This window comes from Geotrypetes seraphini, chromosome 2, assembly GCF_902459505.1.
Source record: "Geotrypetes seraphini chromosome 2, aGeoSer1.1, whole genome shotgun sequence".
NCBI classification, from domain to species: Eukaryota; Metazoa; Chordata; class Amphibia; order Gymnophiona; family Dermophiidae; genus Geotrypetes; species Geotrypetes seraphini.
Window position 1 is genome coordinate 450,466,754 of NC_047085.1, and position 19,279 is coordinate 450,486,032.

General features: G+C 42.4%; 2 long non-coding RNA genes across 2 annotated transcripts in view; one reads left to right on the forward strand and one right to left on the reverse strand.

Moving 5' to 3' along the window:
- The window catches only part of LOC117355530, a 30,659-nt gene extending 19,769 nt beyond the window's left edge, over positions 1 to 10,890 (reverse strand). Inside the window, exon 1 of the long non-coding RNA XR_004538395.1 lies at positions 10,671 to 10,890. This is a non-coding gene — a long non-coding RNA (uncharacterized LOC117355530). The remainder of the gene's footprint in view (positions 1 to 10,670) is intronic.
- Positions 10,368 to 19,279, forward strand: part of LOC117355531 — a 75,219-nt gene continuing 66,307 nt past the window's right edge. Inside the window, exon 1 of the long non-coding RNA XR_004538396.1 lies at positions 10,368 to 10,520. This is a non-coding gene — a long non-coding RNA (uncharacterized LOC117355531). The remainder of the gene's footprint in view (positions 10,521 to 19,279) is intronic.

The window sequence follows — 19,279 nt, forward strand, 5'->3', positions numbered from 1 at the left end:
GGCTTGGTTCCACGTTGGTTCCAGCAACACCGATGGTCTCTTTCGCATTAAAATAGGACATAAATTGGTTACTAAGATTGTTTTTCTGGCACCATGATTTATTTCTCAATTTTAAAATTAGAATGTGTCCTGATGTAACAAAGAAGATACAGAAGCGCAGAAGAGAACAACGGCTGCTTCTACTGGATGTTATTCAGATGGCTGCTCTTAAGTTTCTGTGTATATGCATTCAGAATCTGAAATATAAGGGCCCCTTTTACAATGCAACATAGCCTATGCGAATGTGTCACAGCCCATAGGAACTGAAAGGGCTGTGCCACAATTGCCATGCTGGAATCGCTACCATGGCTTTGTTAAAAGGGTCCAAAGTCTACTAAGTATATTTTATTCCATCCCTCACAATTGACAACTTTTATTGCGGTGGCGGCCAAAAAAGCAAACAAGATGCCAGGAATTATTAAAAAAGGGATGGTTAACAAGACTAAGAATGTTATAATGCCCCTGCATCGCTCCATGGTGCAACCTCATCTGGAGTATTGCATTCAATTCTGGTCTCCTTATCTCAAGAAAGATATACTGGCGCTAGAAAAGGTTCAAAAAAGAGTGACCAAGATGGTAAAGAGGTTGGACTCCTCTCGTATGAGGAAAGACTAAAACAGTTAGGGCTCTTCAGTTTGTAAAAGAGAAGGCTGAGGGGAGATATGATTGAAGTCTACAAAATCCTGAGTGGAGTAGAACGGGCACAAGTGGATCGATTTTTCACTCTGTCAAAAATTACAGAGACTAGGGGACACTCGATGAAGTTATAGAGAAATACTTTTAAAACCAATAGGAGGATTTTTTTTTTCACTCAGAGAATAGTTAAGCTGTGGAACGCATTGCCAGAGGTTATAGTAAAAGTGGATAGCATAGCTGGTTTTAAGAAAGGTTTGGACAAGTTCCTGGAGGAAAGGTCCATAGTCTGTATGGTGGAGTTGGAAAAAGGAATGAGGTATAAGTGACAAATGCAATGGCTTAAAACAAGTTCTTGCTTTCTCCTGTTGCATTACCCTTGTGAGATTCGTCATGTTCTTTCCTTGTTGGTCCTGAAATTAGAATAAGGCTATCACATTTCTGCTGGCCAGTCTAGTTCCCTTTAGTGCCAGTAGTGAATGAGTCTTATACAGGAAAGGAGAAAAAGTGGAAAATTGTAGTAATCTACTTTTAGAATATACATAAAAGCATATTCTTTCGATTTTGTTAGTATAAAATAGTTCAGAACCAGTAGAAAAGCCTCGAGGCTAGAGGATATGTCTTGTACAAAAGAGAATTAATTATACACTAGGGAAAGTAAAACCAGTCAACAAAATCCAACTATTCCGAATTGTAAATTCTATATGGAAACAGGTCTAGTTCAAAGATTTTGAACTGACTCCAGGGATGTTTTACAATGATTAGTTTATTAATATTCTCAGACAAACAATAAACATTTCCAACATCTGGTGCCTCTGCTTTGATTATCTCACACATTGCATCTTTTCCCTTATTTTCTAGTTTTGCCTTTGTTCCTTTTTCATTTCGTTTCTCCTATCAAATCCCTCTCTCCTTTCCTTCAGATGTAATATTTGCATACTTTTTCTTGCTTTTTTCTTCCCCCTTAAGCTTCTGTTTCTGCATTTCTCCAATCCTCCTCTTATCTCTCCTCCTTCTTTTATGTTTTCAATTCCTTATTCTCTTATATTATTTTCCAATAATTATTTCTCTTCCTTTCGAGTTTTCTCCATTCTCCCTCTATCCCCGAGTTTTCTCTGTTCTCTCTCTATCCCTCTATCTATTCTCAATCATCATTGCTCGTACTTATGGGTTATTTCTTCCTTATATATCAAATAAAGTGAATATGATTATAAATTGCTTGTAAAATAAAATATAATAAAATATGAATGAGAGTGCTCAGTGTGATATCTTATTCAAAACCAGCAGGTTTATAGAATGAAGATTTTGGACATTTTAACTTTTCACGCTGTAGAGTTTTGGACACATGGTGATTTGTTTTGGGAACTCACTTTTACTTAACTTTTTTCAAAGCCAGCTACAGCAATATGAATCAGTTCATTGTATGATTGTCAGCACCTACATAAACCTATAAGTATGCACATTTCTATTTTTATCTTGTGAAGACGAGTGCAACAATATCGGACTTTGTATTCTTCATCTGATTATCATCTTCGTCAGGATCCAGCTAAGTACTTTTTACATTACCTGATATATATAAGTCTACTGAGATAGACCAGATATAACCGATATTGTAGGGTTGGAAGGCAGGTGAGTGCAATGATGTAGTTACAACACATCTTCATTCTATAAACCTGCTGGTTTTGAATAAGATATCATATTTTATTATATTTTATTTTACAAGCAATTTATAATCATATTCACTTTATTTGATATATTAGAAGTTAGGTGAATTTTTGAGTACAGTTTTTCTCCAATTTATTTTCTATTTTTATTTCTTCCTTAACCTCCCCCCAATAACCAGTCCTCTTATTCTCTCCTTCCATATGCAACCCAGTTTCTGGAATCCAGTGAATTGCAGGATCCAAGGCAGATTCATTTTACTAGCTGTAGCTTTTGTCAAATTAATCTGATTAACTTATGGTCAGAAAGTTGGACTTAGGGAGGGTACTAAGGCCCGGATTCTGTATAGGAAGCCCAATCTCAGAAGCCGCCTAAGCGGCTTTTGAGAATCGCACATGGGCATCCTATAGAGAATCGCGCATAAGCCTGCCTAAGAACTTGATTCTCTAACCGATGTCCTTGTTACAGATACCCAATCCCTCCTGCCAGAACCCACCCCCACCCTCTAAACATCGTGCAGCAGGAGGGATGCCCAATCCTTCCTGCCGGGCCCCCCTACACCCCCGTACATCACGTGGTAGGAGGGATGCCTAATCCCTCCTGCCGGAATCATCCCCCACCCCCTCTGTACATCGTTGGCAGGAGGGATGCCCAGTCCCTCCTGCCTGGCACTCGCGAACCCTCCGCTGAACATCACGCGGCAGGAGGGATGCCCAGTCCCTCATGCCAGAACCCTTCCCCTCCCCCCCGTACATCGCCAGCAGGAGGGATGCCCAATACCACCTGCCGGAATGTGCCCCCCACCCCCTCCCCCTGTACATCGCCATACTTCTTTATATGTTGATAGGGTCTATCTATGGCAGCCAAGGAAGCCTCATACTTGCTCTGGGCTTCTATTTAGAAAAAAATGTTTATTTGTTTAACATTTTTTTAAAAAACTGAACAATGGGGCTTTCTTTTTTTCATTGGCTTGGGCGTCTTTGATTCTTAGGCTCTGTATGTGAAATAGCCTCCCAGAGGAGGTAGGGGAGATGAGAAGTGTACCTGAATTCATGAAAGTATAGGAAAAGCACAGAGGATCTCTAGAAAAGAGTACAGGATTGTAGATTTTAGCAGTTGGTATTGATTGGCCGTATAGCCTTTGCCATCTATGTTTCCCCCTTCTCTCCTCGAGGCTCTTCAATCCAAAATTCTTCCTCCCCTTTAATTCCTGTCCCGTTTCCCTTTATTTTTGTATGCTCCTGTGGTCTTTCCCCCCAACCCAGGTCTTCTCTTTTTGTCCCCTTTCCCATCGGTGTAGTTTGGATGTTTCATTTGGGGAGTCAAATGGTGGAGAATGGCACATTAGCATATTCATTTGCATGCCTAATTTCTTTGACTAGTTAACCAAACAGTTGCATTTACGGGGAGCGCTAGATGTGGTGTACTTAGATTTTAGCAAAAACTTTGACATGGTTCTGGGTAGGTGGCTGATAATAAACAGAGTAACCTCAGTATAGGTCCTGAAGTGACTCACTGAGTTAAAAACTAGTTAAGTGGAAGGAGACAGAAGATCGTGGTAAATGGGGTTTGCGCTGAAAAACAAGGATGCTATCAGGGGTGTTCTGCAGGGATCGATCCTTGCCATGGTTTTTTTTTTGTGAGTAATATTGTAGAAGGGCTGTTTGTTTCCTGCCCCACTTGTTCCTTCTATTTCCTCCATCCTCCCTCATTCTTTTTTCTTATTCCTTCTTCTCTGACTTCTCTTTTCTTTTCCTTACCTTTTCTACCCTCCCAGCTTCCTTCCTTTTTGCTCCAATTCCTCATTCTGCCCAAGCGCTTTCCAACAGCAGCAGGAGTGCAACTATAAAGTCTCTGATGGCTGCAGCACTGCCCTATGGCCTCCTTATCTGCCCAAGAAGCTAAGCAATAAAAGGAGGAGATGGTGATAGGAACGTGTGCAAACCCCCCCCCCCTTGCTATTCAGTGCTAGGATGAATATGAAAAGGGAAACATCAGCCCCCATGTACTGCGGTAAACCCAACCCCTCCTGACATCACTTTCTGAGAGCCAGCCCATAGCACAAATTTGGTTAAGGAGTCACAAAACACTGGGAACTGAGTGCATAAAAGAAGACCTGGAAACAAAAATGTGGTGTGGGGGTTAAAGCCGCAGCCTCAGCACCCTGAGGTTGTGGGTTCAAACCCACACTGCTCCTCATGACCCTTGGCCCAGATATATTAGATAGACTGTGAACCCACTGGGACAGACAGGGAAAAATGCTTGAGTATCTGAATACATTCATGTAAACTGTTCTGAGCTCCCCTGGGAGAAAAGTATAGAAAATTGAATAAATAAAAGCAAAGTGAGGCTGTCGTACTGTACTTTCTAAATTACAGCACCCAGGCAAAGCACCAGTCAGTCCCTTTAGTTCCAGCCCTGATCCAAAAAATCATCTTTTTTTTTCTTCTGGGATCCCAGGATGGGGTACAACAATGCTTAGGACCAGCTCTACAGCCCTGCTTTTTTTAAAAAAAAATTAAAATTTCAATTTTTGCTTGATGCAGTTTGATTTGTTGAGTAGACAGCCTGCTCAACCAGTATCAAACAAAAAGTAACCCCCTCCCCCCAAAAAGCAGGGCTCTTGGGCTGAAGATTCTATGAACCTCTCTGAAAGCACTGACAGTACTCGTCTGAATTTGATTGGCTGAGCAGCATCTGCCTGTTGCCTGCTTGACCAATAAAATTCAGAGCAGTGCCCTCAGGACCTTTGGGGGATGAGGTGTATTTCCTGAAGGCCCTGAACACACGCCACTGCTTAGGGCTCTTGTCCTACTAGAAGCTACTGTCAGGGCGAATTCCTTTTAAGATGGAAATGTTACTGGAAAAGATTGTACTTTTGGTCTCATTAAAATATTTTGATTCTCTTTACTGCACAACTCCATATACCAAGACTGCTATGGCTCGTACTCCTGGGTCAGAGTATCTGAAACTTTAAAATCTACTGCTAGTTCTCACATTAATACTCGCATTGTGCTAAAGAGAGCTTTCTTCTAGCGTTCGTATGTGCTTGGAAATAGCTATTAATCAGTTCTACAGTGCTGAGCACGATGGAAAATATTTCTATATCTTTCTGTGGCATTTTTCTTAAGTCTCTGACTGCCTTTCTTGGTCCTTGAGGATCTTCTCTCTCTCTCCACATGATGTACAGAATTATCCCTTGGTACCGACACTTCTATTTTCAATGCTGTTCTCGTGATTTTCTTCTTTACCACTCTATCTGGTTTTCTGGCATCAAGCTTCTTATCAGCTGGAATGGGATTTTCCCAGGAGATCTCAACTGCTGGGAATGTAATGAATGCTATTTTCCCCTAATGTTAGCGATTCCATTTCATTTATATCCTGCCTATCACTGCATTCTAAGTGGGTAGCAACAAACATTAATGATATAACAAATCACATATGTATATAAGACATAATTTATACACTGGTTAATGCAATCTGGAATTCGAAGACCAAATTATTAAAAACATCATATGCTATCTGGATAAACTGTCCTAGACAAATGTCTTTAGTTTTCTACAGAAGCTCAAAATATTATATTCCAGTCGCAAATCCAGCTTGGATACAGTTCTGTGAGCAATTTGTATAGGTGGACAACTGAAATGTCCTTGTTGACTTGAGTAAATCATGTAAGATGGCTGATAATTTCACAATAAATACATACGTTAAGTAGGCAAACTTTAGAAAGGATGCACACATCAGAACTCAGACTTTCAGTCAGGTTGGGATACAGCAAGTTCTGCTAATATTTCAGAACAAGATCTTCAGATTTCAAGCCTGTTCTAAACTACACTGAAGAATGGACGCATATGAACTAGTTATGTACAATGGGGGCATCCATTTTATAACCATAAATATCAAAACTATCATTAGGGGGGTCATTATGAAGGCATCCACCACCCTCTTGAATAGACTTGGGCAGAATTTAGGACCCAAAGTGGTGAACTGGATTAGAAAACGGTTGACGGACAGAAGCCAGAGGGTGGTGGTTAATGGAATTCACTTGGAGGAAGGAAAGGCGAGAAGTGGAGTGCCACAAGGACTGGTGTCGGGTCCGATTCTGTTCAATATATTTGTGAGCGACATTGCTGAAGGGTTAGAAGGTAAGGTTTGCCTTTTTGCAGATAATTCCAAGATTTGTAACAGAATGGACACTCTGGAGGGAGCAGAAAACATGAAAAAGGATCTGCAAAAGTTAGAAGAATGGTCTAATGCAGTGGTTCCCAACCCTCTCCTGGAGGACCACCAGGCCAGTCGGGTTTTCAGGATAGCCCTACTGAATATGCATGAGAGAGATCTGCATATAATGGAGGTGCCAGGCATGCAAATCTGCTCCATGCATATTCATTAGGTCTATCCTGAAAACCCGACTGGCCTGGTGGTCTAATGTTTGGCAACTAAAATTCAGTGCGAAGAAATGCAGAGTAATGTACTTGGGGAGTAGAAATCCGAGGGAACCGTATGTACTGAGAGGTGAGAGTCTAATATGCACGGATGGGGAGCGGGACCTTTGGGTGATAATGTCTGAGGATCTGAAAGCTACGAAATAGTGTAACAAAACAGTGGCTGTAGCCAGAAGGATACTGTGCTGTACAGAAAGAGGCATATCCAGTGGAAGGAAGGAGGTATTGATGCCCCTGTATGGGTCATTGGTGAGGCCCTACCTGGAATACTGTGTTCAGTTTTGGAGGTCGTATCTGGCTAAGAATGTAAAAAGACAAAGCAGTCCAGAGAAAAAAGTGACAAAAATGGTATGGGGCTTGCACCATAAGATGTACATGAAGAGATTGGAAGACCTGAATATTTATGCTCCGTCTATATCAGAGCCTTCTTTTTCAGCTCCGTTCATAGGCGCTTCTTTTTCTTATTGCTTCTTATTTCATCATTTTTATTATGTTGGTCCTTTTGGCTTATTTTCCTTTGGTGTGGTTTTTCTTCTACCTTCCCCCCTTTCTTTTTTTTCTCTCTCTCTTTTTTCCTTAATTCTCTTGGCCCCCTTTTTTTCTTTTCTTCTTTGTCTCATTTTTTTTCCCCTTACCTGTGGCTTTTCATATCTCTCTTTATATTCACCTTCCTCTTTCTTCAGTTCAGGTTTTACGATGCATGAAATGATACACTCGAAATTCTCTGTATTAACATTCCATAAAATTGCTATTTTGTTACAAAGTTACATAGTGATACACTTGAGACTTTCTGCATTAACATTCTGCATGGTTACTACCTTGTTACAAAACTTGTTCTTTCAATCAAATAACTTTTACAGTTTGTTTACGCAGTTACATGTTTTGTGCTCTTTTATTGTCTTATGTAAATATTATGTTACTAGTGTTTAAGCCCGTTACATTAACGGGTGCTAGAATAGATGTGTAGACTTTTAGCACAATGGGTCGCTGAGGCGTTTCTTTCTTTCTTACTTTGTTTTTTAATCTCTCTTCCTGCCCCCCTTTCTTTCTGTATCTGTTCCCCTGTGTGTCTCTGTCTCTTCCCTGACCCCCTGTCTTACTGTCTCTCTCCCTGGCTTCTGTCAGTCTTTCTTTGTTTATGTATCTTCTCCCTTTGCGAGTGTGGGGCAGTTGTATCCGCGCATGCACACTCCTTCCGGCCACGGACATACGGACCACGCAGGTAGGAGTGCGCATGCGCCGCTTAGGGTGCTAGAATATATGTCTGTCTGTCTCCCTCCTGCTGACTCTCTCTCCCCTTTCTCTGTCTGTCTTTCTGTCCCTCTCCCTGCCCCTGTGTCTTTCTTTCTTTCTTTCTGCCTCCCTCCCTCCCGCTGTCTGTCTGTCATTTTTTCCCATTTCCCTGTGCAGCAGCATTTCCATCCCACTTCCCTATGCAGCAGCAACAGCATCTCCCTCCTATTCCCCCCCCCCCCCCCCACTTTCCTGTGCAGAAGCAGCAGCGGTATTTCCCTTCCCCTCCAGGTCCCTGTGTAGCAGTAGCAGCATTTTCCACCCCCCCTTTCCTTTCTCTTACCGCGATCTGGCCTGCTCCATTCGGCCCCTCCCCCTTCTTTTACTGCGTTGTCCTGTTCGATCTGGCCTGCTCCTGACCCTCCCATCCGACCCTCCCACTGCCGACAAACCTCCCAGCTCCAGCCGCGTAGGCAGCACTTTAAAAACGCTGCTTCGCGGCCTTCTACTGCCGATTTCCTCTCCCGCACGTCTGTCTCCGATGATGTCATCAGAGACGCGGCAGAGGAAATCGGCAGTAGAAGGGCACGAAGCAGCGTGTTTAAAGTGCTGCCTACGTGGCTGGAGCCGGGAGGTTTGTGGAGGGTCAACGGGCAGAGCGGGGCTGCTCTCCACCAGTCAGTTGCTGCCACTGGTATGCAAACAGGGCTGCGAGTGTGGGGCAGTTGTAGGCGGCGCATGCACACTCCTTCCAGCCACAGACATACAGAACACTCAGGTGGGAGTGTGCATGCGCCGCATAGGGTTTTATTATAGAGATGCTGTAGTTGCTTAGAGTTTTTTCTCCTGATGAAATATGGTATTTTGGTGGTTCTGTTTCCATATTTTTACTACACAGCTTTGTTTTATCCCAGACCTGTCATCTGTGAACATATACGCCACAGGTTGGTTTCATTTTTATGAATTTGCACATATATTATCATTGTTTTGTTTGCCATATATACATAACTTTGACATATTTATCATTCATTGTATTTTGTCACCCCTTGGCACCTAACAGGCTTGGTTAGTGCTTTTGGGCAGCAACAATAATCTCCCCAGTGTGGCCTCTCTAGCTTGAGGGTTCCCTTCAGGTCTTTTCCACCACCCTAGGCAACTGCCTAGTAGCGCCAGTGCAGGTGAGTAAAGTCATTCAACAAACGGCTTCCAACACAAAATAAGGATTTATTGAGGCCACCGGCCAGATAAGTTCAAATCCTGTGCTATGTTTCTTGCACACAGTACAAACAATGTTCATGAAACAACATCCAGGGAAGGGGTAAAACACGGACCTTGCAGATCTAAACCCGCACATCCTTAAAAATCTGAGGTCCGTGACACTTGTAGTTAGTTTCTGGCTCTGACAGACCTCGATGACAATTTAGCTCTGACGGATCCGTCTCAGCTTAGGGAAGGAAAAGTATTAGGATCCGTCAGCGCTAAATTTTCACCGAGGTCTGTCAGAGCCAGAGACTAAAAGTGGCGTGGCTACTTTGATGGCAATAATTGAATGTTTAAAGAGCCCGGATGGTTGGGCCGGGTCCCTGCCACTGGTATCTTTTGCAGGAGGGATTTTCTGCAAAACTTCATTAAGGGGAATGGTTTTAGTCTCTGGCTTTGACAAACCTCGGTGACATTTTAGCGCTGACGGATCCTAATACTTTTCTCTCCCTATGCTGAGACGGATCCATCAGAGCTAAATTGTCATCAAGGTCTGCAAAAGCCAGAAACTAACTACAAGTGGCACGGACCTCAAATTTTTAAGGATGTGCGGGTTTAGATCCTTGAGGTCCGTGTTTTATCCCTTCCCTGGATGTTGTTTCATGAACATTGTTTGTACTGTGTGCAAGAAACATAGCACAGGATTTGAACTTATCTGGCCGGTGGCCTCAATAAATCCTTATTTTGTGTTGGAAGCCGTTTGTTGAATGACTTTACTCACCTGCACTGGCGCTACTAGGCAGTTGCCTAGGGTGGTGGAACATCCAGCAAATAGACAGACTCCAGTTCACTGCATTGGAGCAATTCAAAAATGAAAATAAAAAGTAGCAAAGTCCAGGATAAATCCTTCACAAACACCTAGGTACTGTGGCTGTGCTGGCTTTGAAAAGAAGCAGTCTATACCAGCAGTGTTCATGGAACACTTTCACCAGCAGTGTTCTATACCAGCAGTGTTCATGGAACACTTTCACCAGCAGTGTTCTGGCGATATACAGTTTTAAACAGTTTTGTCTGAGACACAGAGAGTTTCCTATAGCAGAGAGACAGGTATGATATAACAGCATGTAGCAGAGAACAGTTCATCCAACTTGCAACTCTAGCTCTGGCTCTGCTCTCAGTAGCCGTAGCAACCTCACTGAGTCAATCCCAGCTGCACGCAGCACATTAATCAGCCCCAACGTGGGAAAGAGGACTTCAGTGCAAAGCACAAATTTCAAAGAAAAGAAAACGTTTCTCTTCTGCATCACAGTAAGTATTCGGTTTTCACAATGCAAATAACCCGTACCTAATGTCAGCAAACTAGTAAGTTAAATGCAACTCCAAACATACAGATTTAACTGATCTGCATGGCTTCAGCTGTTTCCTGACAAGTTGGGAAACCTGTATCAATCTCCATACCTTCAGGCTGTGTGAGAAACTCTAACGACTCTGGGCTGAGAGGAGATTCTTCCTCCATATCCCAGTCAGAAAGAAAACCTTTAGGAGACTCACACAGGACTCCAGCTGGGCTCCTGGGCGGTCTGTGCTCAGATCAATTCTCCCTGCCCTGCCCACAGTTTCCTTCCTGCTCTCTGGAGCTCCCAGAGCTCTGCCTTCCATGTTCCTGTCTCTCCTCCTGGTCTCCCCATCTCTGAGCTGGCTTTTCAGGAGCTCTAAGCCACGCCCCCAAAGCAGGGCTTTACACAGTGCAGGGCAGGCTTCCTTCCTATGCTTCAACAGCCCTATGCCTTAAAGAGACAGGACTACATACCTGCCATAGTGCAAATCCTGGCTATTCAGAGACAAAAACTCTGAATTAGCTCTGGATTTGTCACAATTTATATGTATTTATTTATTTGGCCTCTGGTATTGATTTATTTGCATGGCTTATGAAAATTTTTATATGATGTGATTTAATATGTTGTGTTATGTTTTTTATGTTTACTGATCCCCTGATGCAGGCGTTCCTTAGACGCCAAAACACAGTGCTCTGTCGAGTCCACAGCTTCTTCCTGTGTCCTTTTCAGAAATAAACAAGTTGGTCTTACATCAGTGATCTTCAGCGGAGTGTTCATTGTCTGTTCCCACTTCCTTTTGTGCTACTCTAGAGGAGGGACAGGGGACATATGATATAGACATTTAAATACTTGAAAGGTATGAATATAGAAACAAATCTTTTCCAGAGAAGGGAAAATGGTAAAACTAGACGGTATGAATTGAGGTTGCGGGTGGCAGACTTAGGAGTAATGTTAGAAAGTTATTTTTCATGGAGAAGGTGGTGGAGGCCTAGTATGCCCACCTGAGGGAGGTGGTGGAGATGAAAACGGTGACAGAATTCAAAAAAGCAGGGGATGAACATAGAGGATCTCTAATTAGAAAATAAACGGTATAAAACAAATCTCCCGGTGAGAAAACAATAGAGAAAGCAAGCAAGCAACAGCCCTACCAAAAAAGAAGAATCAAGGAAGGGGGTCCGAATCCTCCGTTTGGGGGTATGATTGTGGAGTGTTTGCTGTTTGATTGTTGTGGTTTGAGGCCGAGGGCTTGGGGTTTGTGTGTGTTTGCCTGGGGGGGGTTTTGTACTTCAAAAATGTCAATTGTGTTGGGCATCCAGCCATTGGCTTCCTGTTTTGTGCCTTATTTGCGGTCATGGGTTACTAGTGTTGTTTCTATGTCCGCTCTGATTGTTCTGCTTGTTCTGATCCTGGTTGTATGTTCCCTTTGCAATTGCTAATAAAGATAATTTCAAACAAAAACAAACCAAGGCCAGTACTGGGCGTATATGGTGATTTGGTTTAGGATGAGCTGAGGAGGGCTTTGATAGAAGTTCCAGTGACAGGATGGTTAAGATAGGCTGGAGTGGGCTTCAATGGCGCATCCAGCAGTGGGGATCTAAAGACAGTACTGTATGGACTTCTATGGTCTATCACCCGGAAATATTAAAGAAAAGACAATTTAAATATGAATATATAATGAGTGTGAATATTGGGCAGAAGATGTTTAGGTTACTACGGCCCGCTGAAAAATGCTGAAGTACCCAAAGTTGCCCTCGTGGCAAAAAGCATGGAAACCCTTGTTCTAGATGATGTAGAAACACAAGCAACTGACCCCCCCCCACTCTTTTACGAAACTTCGATAGCAATTTCTAGTGCAGAGAGCTGTGCTAAATGACCTGTGCTGCTCCCGACGCTCATAGGAACCCTATGAGCGTCGGGAGCAGCGTGGGCCATTCAGCACGGCTCGCTGTGCTAGAAACTACTATCGCAGTTTTGTAAAAGGAGGCCTGAATCTGTGACAAGGCTGCACCAAAACCAGGTCGAAATGGAAGGCTCTATTTGTTAGTTATAGACAGTTGTACAGAATATTGTTCCTTTTTATACTTTAATAAACAGATTTAAATTTAAACTCATAAGTGTTCGAAGCTTGTGCAAATGAGGACAGAATCCGTGAGTATGGGGCGAGGATGGAAAAGGAGCTGATGGGGCAAGGATGGGGACAGAGCCTGCGGGGAAGAGAATGGAGACAAACTTTGTCCCAATGTCATTATCTAGTGTGGGGAACTGGCATGGATGGCACATTGCACTTAATTCATAGTCAAGTATCTGACTGTCTGTGTTGCAGTTACAGTGGATGTGCTACTTACTACCTAGACACCATAATAACTTTATTTATATAGATATTTATTTTATTCATTTAAAAAGCTTATATCCCACATACCACAACAATCTACGCGAGTTACAATATATACACACATAAATTTAAATTTAAAAACAAACACCAACATCAGACATTGCAAAATTAAACTAAGGGCTCCTTTTACGAAGGTGCGTTAGGGCCTTAACGCGCGGAATAGCGCATGCTAAAATGCTGCGCTCGCTAGCCGCTACCGCCTCCTCATGAGCAGGCGATAGTTTATCAGCTAGCACGCACTACAGCGCGCGCTAATCCGGTGCATGCGCCGAATACGCTAACGCACTTTCGTAAAAGGAGCCCTACAACAATTGCAATATGTTTTTCAAAAAATTAAAACAAAGTACAATGCACAGCTTATCAACTCTCACCTCTTCTCAGATATTACTAAAAGCCTCTTGAGAAAAGATAGGCTTTCAGAGACTTACGAAAAGTCAAATACACTAAGATCTGATGAATAGTGCCAGGTAGGGAATTCCACATTTGTGGAACCACCACCCTAAAAAACCTGGAACAAATGGTAGATTTAGCAATGGACTGCAACAGAGGGCACTTCCAATAAATGTCTTGATTCTGACATGTAATTATTATTTTACCAACTCATTCATTTTTTTAATATAGCATTACAAATGTAGAGTCTTCTCTTGTTTGAGACTAAGGCCCTTTTTTTGCTAAGGTGTGCTAACCCAGTGGTCCCCAACCCTGCCCTGGAGGACCACCAGGCCAGTCGGGTTTTCGGGATAGCCCTAATGAATATGCATGAGGCAGATTTGCATGCCTGTCACCTCCATTATATGCAAATCTCTCTCATGCATATTCATTAGGGCTATCCTGAAAACCCGATTGGCCTGGTGGTCCTCCAGGACAGGGCTGGGAACCATTGTGCTAACCGATTAGCGCACGCTAATCGATTTAGCACGTGCTAAACACTAACACGTGCATGCTAGTCTTTGGACATGTTAGTTTTTAGCGCACGCTAATTCGATTAGCGCACCTTAGTAAAAGAGGGGATTAAGTATAAATATGCCTTCTTTCATCCTTTCCTTGCAGGCCTACTAGAGAAAACAAATTTAATTTGCATAGCTACAACAAGTTGTCTAGAAATGCCACAGAAAATAAACACAAATACTCAAAACAACTGCCAGGCACACATGGTTCACTTATTCATTCAAATAACAGCATAATTTCACACATTGCTTTACTTAGCACCTAGAGATCCTTTCCACCCATATACAGCATTCAGTAGAATTGCTAATAGCCACCCATATCTTCATTGGTCTCCCGTTTTAACTGATCAAATCTTCCTTGTTTATGTCTTCAAAATTTCAAACTTACATTCAAAATGAACCACTGAAAACTTAAGAATGGAATCAAAAACACTCGACTTTCTTGACAGCCACTTCACCGGACCTCTGCCGACATGGCCAGTGCTTCATCTCCCGCATCAGGGTAGAGGTCCGCTGAAAAAAAGTAAAAAAAAAACAAAAACAAAACAGATCAATAAGATTGTTAAATGCGGCTCTTTCCATAACATTCTGACTAGTGCCGTTGAAAAAACTCAGTTCACTTCCATCAAAACTAGCAGGTCGCTCTTCTTTAACAGTTCAAAAAACACAGCCGACGATCTTAGCGGCGCTAAAAAGAAAAACTCATACCACCTGACCAGTGATGTCAGGATTGAAACCAAACAGCTCAGAAATGCCAAAAAAAAAAAATAAAAATAAAAATCATTCGCTTCCAATTGATTTCAACCATTGAGGGTGAACTGTATATAAATAAAAAATCCACCTTTGTTCTTTATAATTTAACCGGTATTCAACATCAGGCGCTTACAGAAAAAAGAATTGGATTAGCAGTTCATGAAATTTTTGAGCAATAACATAAACTGTTGAAACTTCAGCACTTTGTTGCAAGTATATTCCTAAATCATCTATTTTCCTAGGTGCAGCTGTTTGCTCCGTGTTTTGCATATATACTTCAGCAAGGTTTAGTAGAGATTATAGGATTAGGTGCCCCTTTTAATGAAGGTCATTACTGTGCCTGGAGGACCAGCAGAATGCATTTTTAGCTATACACAGATGATGAAAAAGCCCTCATGGAGTTAACCAGGTCTTAGGAAGATGATGAGGACTGTGACAGACTCCATCAATATATGTTTCTTCCTATACATAGAAGCTTTAACCTATCATAGATAATTGGTATCTCACAGATACGTCTCCCTCCCTATCCGTCGCCTGCCACACATGAGCCAAACAGTTGCACAATGCATGTATTAAAGTGTGACAAATCAAAAAATTCTTTGAGGAACCAGAGTATAAATGCACAAACTTTTTACAATCATTTCCAGTTAAATAATTAAATTCTGGCCAGTGAAGAAGCATTGGGAAGGGTGCAGGGGTGTGAGGGAGGAGACAGTGAACCACCTATGCTCCCCTTCATGGCTCTGGCCCTTCAAATCTAGCCCCGTGGCTTCTGAGGCCTTTTCCCTTAAATTAGGATTTCATAATTAAGTATAGAAAACGAGTGTCTGTTATTGGGGGGTCAGGTAACATTGAGAGTTTTTGCTCCCAGCACAATTATTTAACTGGAGGTGATTGTGAAAAGTTTGTGTATTAAAGTATGCACAGAGATTTCAAAATAAAATTGGGCCTATTCCCATTTCACTGTGAGTAGAAGCATACGGCTAGAAACAATTCACACCCATTTGTATGTTGTTGTTTTTTTTTTTAAATCATTTTTATTATGAGTCAACAAGAGAAACAAGCAGAACACAGAAGAAAAATAAGCAAACAATGGCAATCAGGGGAAGAGAATAACAAGCAGCACCAAGAAAAGAATATACAACATGACACTGCAGAACTGGCCAAGAAACAAAGCAGCCAGTCTCTCATATCGGCTCCATTATTTGTATGTTTTACCTGTATGGGGGAAAGGGAGGGGTGTGGGTAGGGCAAAGCAATTTTCGAAATGTATTTTACTTGGGTAACCATATTTGCCCATGCAAAATCCTTTGAAATTTGCCCTTAGAGCCTTTAGTCAAGAAACTTATGAAAAACATTGTTAAAACCAAGGTCTATAAAATTGGGACTCATACATCAGCCATTCAGAAATACAGCACTCATTTATAAATAATAATCCAGGACATCATGCATATTGGGCAAATAATGGTCACAGCTTTATTTCATATTATTTCCAAACATTAATTTTAAAAACTTTTGTGAACATCAGCAAACTTCACACTTAACCATTTATGATTTCCCTCAAAGAGCTATTCGGTATCGACAGTAGCTCCCTTATCCCCAACTTTCCCTTAACTCCCAGTGACTTACGGTGTCGTCAAGCCACCTCACCTCGTGGCGGTGTCGCACACGAGGACATATTACTATTCAAAATGATAGTACTTCAAATTCAATCTGCCTCTAATAACGGCTCTGCCCTTAGGCACCAATCAACTAGCTGCGACTGACCTCTCCCCCCCCATTCCCTACCTCCTCCATCGTGAACCTGTCACATCCCTAAATCCCCAATAGCGGTGGCAGGGAGGGAAACTCAAAAAACGTTTACTCTCCTCCCTTGCTCTTTCACCCTTACTTTCTTCTCTAGCCCGCCAATTTCTTTCCTTCTCTCCTCCTCCCAAGCTCCACCCCTTTTTCTTTTCCCCCCAATCCCCTACTCTCACTACCCTCCAATCAGAATTATTCTGCTGTTACTAACCCCTATTCACTCTTCTTTCCCTCCCCCCAATTCAAACCCCTTAACTTCATATTCCCGGCTTCGATGTCGCCCACTGTTAGTGGCCACTCAGATTAACTATGTGGCCTTTTTTACCTTATCAGATCCTCATTGTTGATATCTTCAACCCTCTAACCAATCAGCAAGATAATTGCAGAAGCTGAGTTGATTTTTTTTCCCCTGCATACCTATGAAGTTCTTTTTTCTTTATTATGATGGACCCTGTTTATACTTAAGAGGTCATAATCAAACCATCCGTGGACAGGCAGAATTTGCTGATATAATCAAAGGAAAAATCCACAGGTAACATTTCTTGGTTTATTATCCCATGAAAAGCATCTGTGCAATTTGTACCTGTAATTTTTTTCTGGCTACTCTTTCAATTGAACACTGTATTCATAGAGTTTACTATTCAGCTGCACTTACATACCCACATAGAAGCAGCTTCTATCCAAGTTTCCAAGTTTATTAAAAATTTCATATACTGCCTAATTAGGGGTTCCTTTTACTAAGGCGCGCTAGCCGTTTTAACGTGCGCTGAATGCTAAGGTGGCCATTATAGTCTGTGGACGCATTAGTGTTTAGCGTGCGCCAAAACAGCTAGCCTTAGTAAAAGGACCCCACAGGCTTCTAGACGGTGTACATTAATAAAAGAGCGTTACATAAAGTACATGTAGTACGACTAAGGCCCTATTTACTAAGGTGCACTAATCGATTTAGCGTGCGCTAAATGCTAACGTGTGCACGTCAGTCTACGGACGCGTTAGCGTTTAGCATGCGCTAATTGGTTAGCGCACTTTAGTATAAGAGGGAGGTAAATTAATAAAATCAGATATTACATAAAATACATATAGACCAGTGGTCTCAAACTCAAACCCTTTGCGGGGCCACATTTTGGATTTGTAGGTACTTGGAGGGCCGCAGAAAAAATAGTTAATGTCTTATTAAAGAAATGACAATTTTGCATGAGGTAAAACTCGTTATAGTTTATAAAACTTTCCTTTAACAGTTAAAAGGAAAGATATATAAACTATAAAGAGTTTTACCTCATGCAAAATTGTCATTTCTTTAATAAGACATTAACTATTTTTTCTGCTGCCCTCCAAGTACTCTATTTTTTTCTGCAGCACCCACATTTAAAGTTCAGTATCTTTTCTTTTTCAAAACTGGCACATTTCAATCACTAAATTGAAAATAAAATCATTTTCCTACCTTTGTTTGATAATTTCATTAATCTCTGGTTGCACTTTATTCTTCTGACTGTGCATCCAATACTTCTTCCCTTCTTTCAGCCTCCTGTATGCTTCCTCTCCTCCAGACCTCATTCCCTCCCCCAACTTTTTCTTTTTTTCTCTATGTCTGTCTTTCTCTGATTCCGTGCCCCATTTTTTGCTTTGTTTCTGGTTACCTGTCCCCCCTCCTTCTTTCTTTCTTCCTTCCTTCCTCCGTGCCCCATTTTTTGCTTTTTTTTCTGGCTCCCTGTCCCCACCCCACTTTCCTTCTTTCTTTCATTCTTCCTTCCTTCCTGCCCTCCCCCATGCCACCGCTGCCACGGAATAGGCTGCTGCCACTGCCGCTATCGGGAACAGGCCGAGATCTTCCTGCTTCTCTTCTGCACGGGTCTGACCAACTCTCACTTCCCGACGTCAATTCTAACGTCGGAAAGGACGTTCCGGGCAGCCAGGCAGCGATTGGCTAGCCAGAACATCCTCTCGATGTCAGAATTGACGTCGGGCTGCGAGAGTTGGTCGGCCCCGCAGGGAAGAGAAGCAGGGAGATCAAAGAACATGGTGCCGGCCTGATCCCCGATGGCAGCAGTGAGAAGGGAAGGGAAGCAGGTTGGGCATCACGGCTCTAGACGAGCCGCACTCTAGGGAGAACAGTGGACCGCCCCCCCCCTTGGTACGCCACTGGAGCAGCAGCGTGTCTGGCCGGCTCGTTCATTCAAAGCCGGGGGTGGCGGCTCCTTGCGAGATCCATGCCTGCGTCTGAAGCCTCTCTGATGTTGTGACATCAGAGAGGTTTCCGATGCAGGAGTGGATAGCACAAGGAGCCACCAACCCGCGGCTTTGAACGAACGAGCCGGCTGCTGCTCCAAAAGGAAGAGAATGATGCCTCCAGACCGCGGGCCGCAAATAAAACCTGAAGAGCCACATGCGGCCCGTGGGCCGCGTGTTTGAGACCGCTGATATAGACAGTCTAAATTACTAAAAACAGACTTTATGAGGTACTTAGTGTGGAGACAGACAAACTAAAAGACACAATCAAATGGTATGGACGTACCTTGATATGTTACATGTCAAGTGAGAAATCTGGCCTAGAAATAATTATCAACCCATTTAATAAGGTTAAATAAATTAGAATAGTGAAAGAGCACTCTCGGTGTGGGATTCCAAGCTTTAAAGAGCAACTGGAAGAGCAGAGGTTTTGCCTACACTCCAATGGGAATTCTGCAGCTGCCTAGCCAGAAGTACTGTGGTGCAATAATCCCTTGCCAGAGACCACATGACTAAGCTAAGCTAAGTAATATGCTTTTAATCTAATATTTAAGTTTCAAATAAGTTGTATACAAATTCACAAAAGTTAAGAAAATTGCAAAAAAATGC